We start from the raw sequence: 12001 nt of genomic DNA on the forward strand, positions 1-12001 counted from the left end.
TCTTTGCTGAGAAACCTTAAATGGGTTCTTGAAGTTGGACATGACTGAAACAACTGAACAATATTAGATATATAGAGAAAAATTAATTTTAAGATAATATATTGTTACATTTTGGGGATTACCCCCCCTCCTGGCTAAAATTAAGCCATATTGAAGATTTTTATGGTGTTTTAAAAATACTAGTCTCACATGTATAAAAATAAATGAGAACATTAAAATTACCTTAAGAATTTAAGTTCCAATTTTTCTAACTTTGCACTTAGAAACTTTACATTCTGGATGTCACCCAATAAATAAAGTAAAAACTGAGTTGTATCAATGTAGACAGCTTGGGTAAATAATTCAGGCCCAAAAGGTCTCTTTCTTCTCAATTAAAGCCCATTTCCCTTTTCCCTCCCACTTCATCTTTTCTGGGTAGTTACTTCAACCTTTCCTCTCACATCTATTTATTTATATTGCATGTGTAGACACTGACAATGACTTCAATTTGGGGGTTGAGGAGATGTTGAAATATTCTGATGGAAAGTAAAAAATTCAGTCACACATTTTGAAGTTTGTACTGCCAGCCATCTGGATGCTTGGAAGCATCTGGGTGTTTTGGCATTCAGTTAAATTCACATGCAAGTAATAAGTACCTACTATGAGCAAGGTCCTGAGCTCAGTGCCAGTGACACACAGATGAAAACAGATAGTCACAGACATGGCTCCTCCAGGAGTGGATAGTCTAAGGGGGGGGGGGAGAATTAGAACTCTATACAAATAATTGTAAAATAAAATAGAGTTACAAGTAGAAAAGACAGAGTAAAACCCAAGGGCTATGACAATGGTAAGGAGGAGAGCCTTCATTTCAGAGGTCAAGGAAGGCTTCCTGGAAATGGTGTTACTTTATTTAGACCTTGAAGGAGGGGAGGGATAGCATCTAGTGGAAATGGAGAGAGAGAGAGTCCATTCTAGGCATGGGAAATGGTGTGAGCAGAGCTACAAATATGAAGAAAGGCAAAAAGAGAATGGGGGCCTAGAGAGTACTCAGTTTGGTTTTTACATAGATTATGTGAGTTGGAAGAGTATGAGATATGGCTAGAAGATTATTATGGAGGGCCTTGAATGACAAACTTCTTTTAGAAGGAAATGAGATTTTGAGTTAAGAAGTAATTTGTTTTGAAAAGTACTGTAGAAAGGCTACATGAACAGTGTCATGAAGGACAATAATAATAATAGCTAATATTTATATGACATTTTAAGATTTGTAAAACTTCCTATGCATGTTATCTCATTCAATTTGAACAGCAATTCTATGTGGTGGGTGGTATCATTCCTTTTTTTACAGATGAGGAAACTGAGGCTTACAGGGATTAGTTAAGTAACTTGTCCAAGTTCACAGAGCTAGTAAATTTCTGAGGCAGGATTCTAACTCAGGTCTTCTTGATTCCAAGTCCAACACTTTATCTACAGTTATTTGTCTTTCATTTTCAAAGGAGACCAATGACATCATGGGGTAATGCCTTGACTTGTTGGATTTAAGTTGGATTTTTTTTAATCCCTTACCTTCTATCTTAGAATCAATATTCTGTATTGGTTCTAAGGCAGAAGAGCAGTAAGGGTTAGGCAATGGGGGTTGTGTGACTTGCCCAGAGTCACAGAGCTAGGACGTGCCTGAGGTCAGATCTGAACCCAGGACCTCCCATCTCTAGGCCTGGATCTCAATCCACTGAGCCACCCAGCTGCTCCCCCTTTTCATTTTGAATAAAGTGTTCATAGAATTCTAATGAAATAATTTTAAGCAAAAGAGGCAGAGTTACACAAAGTCATCAGCCTCATTTTTTCTTCCAGAGTCATAGAAGTTCAATGGCAAGACAGAAGTTAGGATAAATGGTGATGATAAGGGATAGCCTTATCTACAATAGTAAAGTTGTAAAGATAATTAATTTGTAGAGTCTAGAAGCAATTGTTATAACTTTCCATTTTCCCTGGGAGCATTGTGATACGAGCTGTTGCTGGGCTACAAGAGGACAAAGATGATGGGGCAGAAAGTGAACAGTTGGATCTTATTTTAAAAAAAAAAATACAATGCACACGGCATTACAGCGTAGTCAAAAAATATTAAGAGTGTAAAGTAAGTCATTGGCTGGATAGAACTTCTGTCTGTGAACATGAGAGTTTATGGTTATGATACAGTAAACTTATGCATGAAGTGCTGTAGCTATTGAATCAATCAGTTGCTACTTATCAAACATTTACTGTATCCAGAACCCAAAGAACATGGTTGTCAAAGCAAAATACAACAATAAAAGATTATAAAACATAGTCCCTGCCCTCAGGGAACATAAGGGTCTACATGGCCAGGTGAGATGTACACTTTCAAAATAACTAATGAGGGAGTCTAAAATACAAAGTACTATAGTACAAATTGAGGAGAGAACAGTATGAAGTAACTTGCTAATTATACAATCTAGGCAATATGTAGCAGGTGATTCAATTCAATGTGTATTTTCATTCAATTCCTACCATGTACAAGGCATTATTGGGGATGTTGCTAAGTCATTTTTCAGTCACATGTGAGCTTTTGTTTTCTTGACAAAGCCATTGGAATGGTTTGCCATTTCCTTCTCCAGCACATTTTATAGATAAGGAAACCGAGGGGGGAAAGGTTAAGTGTCATACCCAGGATCCCACAACTAGGAAGTATGGGAGTGAGATTTGAACTGAGGAAGAGGAGTTTTCCTGACACCAGGCCTGGCACTCTACCTCTTCTGCCACCTTCCTGCCCTCAAAGTATTAGGGATACAATGAAGAAAACAAATTTAGATAATAGGGATTTATGATGTCAGTGAAGGTGGGCTGTGTACATACTGGGACTTCAGTCATTAGCAGAAATTTTCCATGGAAGAGATAGGACATAAGCAAGACCCTGATGAACAGAAATGAATAGATGGAAAGGAGTGGGAGGTAGGGTGGGAAGGAGTTTTTCAAGGAGGGGAGATAGCATTCAAAAAGCCATTGAGGGGAGAGAATATAAGGAGGGAAGGGGAAGAGTGCTCTAAGGAGACTGGCTTGACTGAAGCAGAGGATGCCCCATTTTATGGTAAACTGTGGCAAAGAAATTTGTATTCATGTACCAAATGGGGTCAGATTATGGAGGGTATTGAAATGGAAGCTAGTCTCAGACTCAATCTGATAGGCAATAACAATTCCCTTTAGGTTTTGGAGCAAGGAAATGACATGTGAAAGATTAATTTCATATTAATGTTTGGGTTAGACTGGAGCATGGAGTAGAAAGATTAAAGAGAGAAGGACCAGTTCAGCTAGGTTGTTATTATTTGTTGTTTAGTGGTTTTTAGTCATGTCCTTGCCTTCATGACTCCATTTGAAATTTTCTTAAAGATACTGGAGGAGTTTGCCATTTCCTTCTCTAGCTTATTTTAAAGATGAGGAAACAGGGCTCAGTGTCTTGTCCAGGGTCACACAACTAGTAAGTGTCTGAGGCCAGATTTAAATTCAGGAAGATGAATCTTCCTGATTCCAGGCCTGGTATTCTATCCACTGTGTCACCTACCTAGGAGGTAAATGCAGGTAGCCAGGTATGAGGTAATGAAAGTATGGACTTACTGTAAGGGCAGTAGTAGAAATGGAAAGGAAGAAATTCCTCAGCTTTGTGGGCTCATGGTATCATAGGATTTATTCCTAAGAATCAATCTAGTTTGGCCTTCTCATTTTACAAATGAATTTGGATCCCAGAGTTTTGTCTACCAAGAGAAAATCAAAAGATAATGGGCACCAGGATCTGACGAATATGTTAATACAAATATCTGACAAGGATATTAATTCTCAGGTCAAATTAATATGAAAATCCACACTTTGGTTAATTAATAAAATGAAAAGTAATTCAGAATGTATATTACAGAAATAAAGGATCAAAATAATTTTGGTGTAATGTGACTTAGGCATAAACATGACATTTTTAAAATTTATTTAATAAAATATGTTACTTGTAAAAAATTTTTATTGATCATTAAAAAAAAATTTCAGTTCCAAAATCTCTCCCTCTTTCTTACTCTTATCTCTTCAGGAAGGCAAGCAATTTGATATTGATTATACATGCAAAGTCATGGAAAATGTATTTCCATATTAACTATTAAACATGACTTTAAGTGTAAGAGTAGGGACAAGTCCAATAGGATGTGAGCTTGTTGATAAAAGGAGCTACCTTTTGTCTTTCTTTGTATCCCCAGGTTTAGCATAGTGCCTACCGCATAAATGATAACACATAATAAATACTGTATTCTACATGTCAGTATATAATATAATATTATGTTAACCTGAAAAAGCACAGAACCACCAAAGCAGTTACAAAAGATCACATCTTTAATCAGGACAAGGGAAACAATACTTTTATGACCACCACATAAACACATATACACACACACTGCACTGTCAGACTCTGGGACTCTGGGAACACCGTTTCTGGGAAAAACACCAAGAATAGGAATTTCTTTTGAGCTAAGGAACTTGGGGTTTTATATGTACTTTAGGAAGTATAGGAAAGGAAGGACAACTGATAGGCTTACATTAGGCTAGGGAAAGAGGAATCTTACCAGAGGTTAGAATACCTGGGAGTGGGCTGAGATACAATAAGAAAAACTAAGAAGACAAAAAAGTACTAAAGATTTGATTATATCTCCTAATTTATTTAGGGTGGTCAATGGGTACTTAAAGGTTTATTATTCAGTCTAGGTCAAACCTATTAATCCTATCCAGGGTACTTGAGGGTTTCATAAAACAAGGTGGCCAATTAATAATACTTGATAAATTGTAATATATGATATTATATATAATAAATAATAAATGTTTATTGACTGACTTAGTATAAATGTTCCTAGATCCACCTCTTAAAAGAAGATACAGCAAAGTCTCCATCAAATGGAATCTCCAAGCCCCTAACACTCAATTAAATATTTCTTCCTTCAAATTTTTTGAAGGAGGCAAATAATAAAATGAATGAGTGAAAAAGCATTTACCTCTCTGTGCCAATCATTGTTCTAAATGCCTAGGATATAAATACAAAAGCAAAGATAGTTTTTGCTCTTAAGGGGTGTACATAGTAATAGAGGGAAATGACATATAAAGGCAAGTGAGGAGGTCATAGGGGAGCAGATGGACAGACACCTTCCTGGAAAAACTATAAAGGAAGGTGAGAGTATTCATGATGGCAAGAATGCTGGTAGTTGTGTTAAGGGGTTACAGAGTGAAAGGGAACATTCGAAGACTTCCCTAGGGTGAAGCAGCCCCAAATCAAGATGTTGGAAAGAGGAAGGGAATGAGAACCAGACTTGAAGCTCTTGAGATAAAAGAGTTAAAACTTCCAGGTCATGGTAGACTTCTAGCAAGGTTATGCATGAAGTGATAAGAGACTAGACCTCAAGTAGCTACAGCAACAGTACTTCTAGTCAGTCTCTGCTCTGAAGGGAATATTGAATTAAGTGGAAGGAGGAGGAGAAGTAAAAAGAGGAGGAGGAAGAAGATAGGATGTATGCCTTTTAGTATTTTAAAATACAGTTGAGAAGTAATAACTGCCGCAGTCAGGGCCCAGCCTCACTCATGACTGCAGGGTTCCCAACTGGTGGCGAATGATCAGTCAAAATAAATAACAAACGGAAGATAGCTTAATCATTATGGCCATGGGACTGCTTTGCATCTTGACAGCTGCTCCACCATTCCCAGGCTTGATTTTTATTTTTATACCCATTTTCTTGGCATGCAGATTGCATTACCTAACACACATGTTTAAAGAGAGATAATTGGAAAAGTGATCCATTAACTTTTAACAAATCACTTGATTAACATTCTATATTCTGTATTGTGATTACAGACAGTATAGAAGATAAATGATTTTGTCACAGGTGGCTTAATTTCCTCATTACCCTGTGAGAAGTTTTGAGCTTACAAACAATCAAGGAAAATTACTTATTGCTTTTAATAAAATGGAATTATTAATCAACAGTTCTTAAGACAATTCAACAATCATATCATTGAGATTGAGGGGTACAGGGAACACAATTCAAATTTAGTATTAGACTGGTCATTTCTCAGGGTTCTTACTAGGGAGTTTCCCACTGGCAAGTTACTGATTTGTGAAATAGAGACGCTGAGGCATATTGAAGCTTGATGTACTTGTACTTATTGTATGAGCCTCTATGATTGATTTGTGTGCTGGCTTAATGAGAATAGGCTTCTGTGAGTGGGAAAGTCTGGGGCTTGACCTGTAGCTGAGGTTTCATTGGGAATTATGTACCTAAATAAAAGTTAACCCATGATAGTATTTTGGGATTGGGTTTAAGGGTCTGATCTTTTGGTGATGTTTTGGAGAATTAGGGCACAGGTGTTTTGCTCTTGTATTATTTCTTTTGAGACTAGGGGGAATAATTATGTCAGTTCATATGTAAGGGGCATTGATGAAAAGAGGTCATGTAAAGGGGGATTGTGTGGGCAATCACATCTCACCAAGGATCACTCTGTGGTCTCCTCAGCTACCACGCGTGACTCTGTCAAGGCATCATGGTCTGATGGCTCCCAGCAAATAACTTGCAAAACACTTCTATATGAGTGATTTCATTTAAAAATGAAAACAAAAACACTTTTGAGGGTTATCTTTGTAGCAATATAGAAATCAACAGATCTGTACAGTAGGAATAAGTGTTCAGAGTGATACCACTGAAGAAGGGAGGCAGAAAAAATAAATTCATAGTCTCTTAAGATTTTCAGCAATAAGGGTTAAAATAAGAAGGACTTTCTGGCTAATAATCAATTATCTAGTCAATGAAATTAGCCAGAATTTCTCATCCCATAACTATTTCAGTTATGTGAGAATTTTAAAAATTATGTTTCGGTCTCAATACATGTTTGATTTTTGGATGGGCTTTCTTCTTTGTTCTTAAACTGATTATCTTAGGAATATAATCTGATTCTGTAGATTCTGTATTTTAATTTGTTTTGTCTTAGCTTTTAGAAAATTCAAAATAATTCAATTTGACAAACCTTTATGGAATATCTACCTGTTTCATTTAAACCAATATGCTGGGAACATAGGTTGAGATAGTTTTTCTCCTTAAGAAACTTACTATTTAGTAAAAGTATAATCATTGGTGCTATGTAATCATCAGTTATTATAATCATTAGTAAAATAGGACCCCCCCTCCCCCCGCTAGAATTAGATACCATTTTCCCTGATTCTAATTCCCTTTGAACTGGGTGGCTCTTCCCCTATACAAATTAAAAAAGTGATTTTGAAGAAAATTATCTAGGAAAGGAAGATGATGACTGCCAAGAAATATTTAAGTAAGAAATTCCATCCAGTTGAATGTCCTCAAGTCTTTGCTTTCTTAGTTCCTCATTTTTTTATCTACCTGGTCAAATGTAATTTTAGCACTTAAGTATGATTTCCAAAATGATAATATGTTCATCTTTGTGTATATGAATTACAATGTATTTTGAATGGCATTTCTCTCTTTCAGTAAGATTGTTGTAGTAAAATCATCATTTAGTATTTTAATTACTCACAGTAGCCTGAATCTCACTTAGCAGAAGTTTTAGCTCTAGGAAACAATAAAATCACAATTATTTTTAGATTGTGAAATTAACCATGTAGTTATTTTAAGATTATGTAATATAACTTAAAAACATGTGCTGATATCAGCCTTTGGTGAAAAAAGGTGACCAGAATTAGTGGGTTTACATTTTAGGTTTTCTATGAAAAGAAAGAAATTATGGGATCATTGAAGATCATAAAAATTAGAACACAATCCTGGAATTGAGGACTCCTAGTTCCAGTTGTTGGTTTATCTTGCTACTGATTTTCTGAGCAATTATGACCAAGTGACTTACTTTCCTTGATGGTCAGATCCCATAGACTTAAAGAGAAATCATAATATATTAGAGTCTTACACTATCTACAGGGTTATCATTCTTAAATTCATTCATTCGTTCATTCAACAAATTGGAGACAGCTCTGAGGCATAGTAGACTTGGTACTGGGCACTGGTGACACTTCTTTATGACAAAGTACTTTTGGTAAGTCAATAACTATACCTTTTGGTACTTGGTCCAAAACAGAGTCAGTAATGGCTCTCACTTAGGAGATATATAACCTTATTTTGAGATTTATAAAATGCTTTCCTTATAAAAATGTGAGGTAGGCAATATTATCCCTGTTTTACAGATGAAGAAACTAAGGTTGAAAGAAATTAAATGAGTTGCCCAGGGTCACAAAGTTATCAAAGCTTGGACTTGGATTGAGATCATCTGGGTGCTCTAAGACAAGTGTTCATTCCACTATATCTCTATAGCAAAAGTCTTACAGTAAGGTTTTTGTTTATTCACTACCAATGTTAAACTCTGTATATTTGAGATGACTGCCTGACTTCCATTTTCCCCATACTATGTTTATCTGTTGTTCTTGTATAAAATGGCTTAAGATGTAAAGTATTGCTGAAAAAAAAGTAAGTATCTTCAAAAATACTAATGGACTACTTTGATGTCTTACCTATATGTCAAAAGTTGTCCATTTATCCTCTTCTAAGATAACAGGCAAGGCTTCCAGGAAATGCCAGATCAGTTGGGCTGGTGATTTTCCCAGAAGAAAACTAATAGGTCAGAGAAATAGAGGATACTGCCATATGGAACCCAATTTTCCCTAAATTGAACCTATGGAATTAGCGTACATCTTTTGGAAATGGAAATATGTGAAGCCCTGAATTTTATTATAGAAGTTAATACCAATAATTACTTAAAATTTAATGAATTTCACTACTGGCTTAATTGCTTTTGAGTAGTTCACTTAACTTATTAAAGAGAAGCAAGGACATATTCATTTAATGAGCAGCAGAAGCCTTGGCCTTGCATCTGCCTACATTCTCTTTTCAATTAATCAATTATAGTCCGATGGTATGTAATTACACATTAAGAAAGTTATTGGATATCTCAGCAGGCCTATCCCAGGGGGCTCATGAATACACTAATATAACACACCTGTAATGACCTGCTCTCAGATCAGCAAATTACACTCATTTCTCTCTCTGTCTCTAGCTCTCTCCCTCTTTGCTAAATGAAAATGAGAGCAATTACCATTAACTTTTGGAGTCATATCTTATCAATGTGAGAGAAAGAGAGAGAGGAAGAAAAAAAAGGAAAAGGGAGGGAAAGAAGAAAGGAAGGAAAGAAGGGTGGAAGGGAAAGAAGAAGGAAGAAAAGAAGGAAAAAAGCTAAGAAAGGAAGAAAGAAGTTTGTTGTTCGGTCATTTCGGTTATGTCTGACTCCTGGTGGCTCCATTTCTTTGTGGTTCAGAAAAACTGTGAAATTACATCTGAGCGGTGTCTACCAAGTCATATGAATTGCTGGAGGAAATCCTGGTGTCTCCATTTGGGATTTTCTTGGCAGAGATTCTGGGGTGGTTTGCCATTTCCTTTTTGAGCTCATTTTACAGATGAGGAAATTGAGGCAAACAGGGTTAAGTGACTTGGCCAGTTAGTGTCATCTGAGGCCAGATTTGAACTCTGGAAGATGAGTCTTCCTGACTTCAGTCCCAGTACTTGATATCCATTGTACCAAAATAGTAGAGAGGAAAAACACATTGGATTTTGAGATGAAGGACCAGGATTCAAATACCACTCCCTACCTGTGGGGCAAGTTCTTTAATTTCTGTGGGTCTCAGTTTCCACATCTGTAAAATGAAGGGAAGGCACTATTTTTGTCTTGGTATCCTTAGCACTTAGCTTAGTCTCTGGTACATAGTATGCACTTAATAAATGTTTGTTAAATGAATACATATCAATAAATGAATGAATGAATGAATGACTAATTCGTTTCTCAGGCCCTTTCTAGCTTTAAATATAAGATCTGAAGGAAGGAAAAGGATGTATTCAGTCTTCCCAAATCTGCCTTTTGATATTAGCCCTTGTAACTGTATTGGGTCTCCAGTAGACATTTTTGTGGTTCAGCAAAACCGTGAACTCATATCTGAGCAGTGTCTACTGAGTTATATGAATTGCTAAAGGAAATCAGACCAGTGTCATTTGAACTCACAAATTGATGTGCTTCTCTCCTTTCCTCAGTCTCCAGATGAGAGAAACAGGCAAACAGGAAAACCCTGTCAAATCACATACAGGCTTCATTTACTTGGCTTGGTTCACATCAAACCAAACTCTGGAACTGATCCCCTTGGAGTCGCTCTTAGCTTCTGCATAGCAACTAAGCTATGTCTGAGGAGGGGTAGGGGTGGGGGGCAGAGAGAAGGGAGGGAGAAGGAGAGGGAGAGAAAGGGAGAGGGATAGGAAAGGAGGGAGAGAAGGAGGGAGAGGAGGAAGGACAGGGGTAGGGGGAGAGAGATAAAGAGAAACACCAAGACAGAGAGACAGAGACAGATAGAGGGAGACACAGAGAAAGAAAAACAGAGGCATAGACAAAGACAGAGAGAGAGACACAGAGTCAGACAGAGACTAAGAGAGAAAGAGACAGAGAGGCAGAGACAGAATGACAGAGGCCGAGGCAGAAAGACAGAGAAAGAAAGACAGAGATAGAAATAGAGGAAGAGACTGACAGAAGAAAAAAGAAATAAAGAAAAAGAAAGAAAAAAGGAATCAGAGAGGGGAAGAAGGGAAAGGGGAAAGAAAAATGAGAGAAAAAGAAAAGGAAGAAAAAAGGAAAGGAAGAAAAAAGAAAGAAAAGGAAAGAAAGGAAAGGAAAGAAAAAGAAGAAAAGCGATAGAGGAAAGCCACCAAAACTATAACATGAACATATATGGAAGAAAGGGCAAATTTTGCTCTGTTCATGGTACAGAGGATATGGTTGTCTAAAGGGAGGGCCATATTCAAGCATGCCCTTCTGATTTATGCAAAATCAGTCAAATGAAAAAGAACCGCTTAACCCAAATTATGTAGTCAGCCTACGATTCTGTGACAGATTCTAAATTCCTGAACCAACTGAGGGAGCTTAAGAAAAATGTTCTGTTAAAAATAAGCGTTTGATGTCTGTACAAGTCAAAGGCAAGAAGCAATCTGTTGACATTTTTTGGTAAATGCTGTCTTAGTGTGAGACTGAGGTGTCAATGAGTTCTTCAGAGCCCAGTAATCCTTGTTTTCCCAAATAAACTCCCTCTGTTATCAATTCAGCAAGGTGCTGAAAAGATAAAATCCATTGAGATTAATAGATGTCCATCAATAAAGAATACATGGTGAAATTTATATGAGCCACTCACAGAACAACTTGCCCTGCATTTTCAGAGGGGTAGGCTTTGCTTTGTTGTTTTGAAATTCAGAATTGATTTTTCTGTGTTTTTTTTTTTAATGCGGCTTCCTCTCCCCTTCCCCCTCCTCTCAAGCAAAACCTTCCTCTCAATGTGCCTTCTGTGCCCCACCTGGCATCTGCCGTCAATGAAATGTGTGTGCCTGTGGAGGTACTGCAGAGTATAGCATTGGACTACTGCATCCATGGGCATCTTGACCTATCATGACTAATGTCTTTGCCTGAGGGATCGTGTTCCTGTGTGGGCTGTGCTGGTGGCATTTGATGAGCCTCCGGAGACGGAAATGTAAACAAGGGCTACCACATAAAACCCTCCATCTGTGCCCATGTGGGTAGCGCAATGGGGAAAAAAATATTTTTCCAGGAAAATGAATTGATATTTACAGACACGGCACAATGGAGTCCATTCTCATACACATGGGATCAGATAATCCCAAAGGGCCAATGGGCATTTGGCCCATGGAATAAGCAGTACTTCAAAAAAATACTGCTATGACGGGATAGAGGGGAGAAAAGGAGTGTAGCTGTAGGTTCTGTCCATATGAGGTCTGGCTTTCAGATGGGCATTGTGGGATGCTCTGGGAACTCCATAAGGTTGTAGACTTTATGTACTTGGTGCAGGGTAGTGGACCTCAGATGGACTACTATATCACATTTCAGTGTCCTAAAGATCTCCAAGGGAGGCTAGGGAGTTTTCTTTTTCATACTA

General features: G+C 37.3%; 1 protein-coding gene across 3 annotated transcripts in view; it reads left to right on the forward strand.

Moving 5' to 3' along the window:
• SOBP (sine oculis binding protein homolog) overlaps window positions 1-12001 on the forward strand; it is a 216220-nt gene that overhangs the window by 146897 nt on the left and 57322 nt on the right.

The sequence above is a fragment of the Monodelphis domestica genome, chromosome 2, assembly GCF_027887165.1.
Source record: "Monodelphis domestica isolate mMonDom1 chromosome 2, mMonDom1.pri, whole genome shotgun sequence".
Taxonomy (NCBI): Eukaryota; Metazoa; Chordata; class Mammalia; order Didelphimorphia; family Didelphidae; genus Monodelphis; species Monodelphis domestica.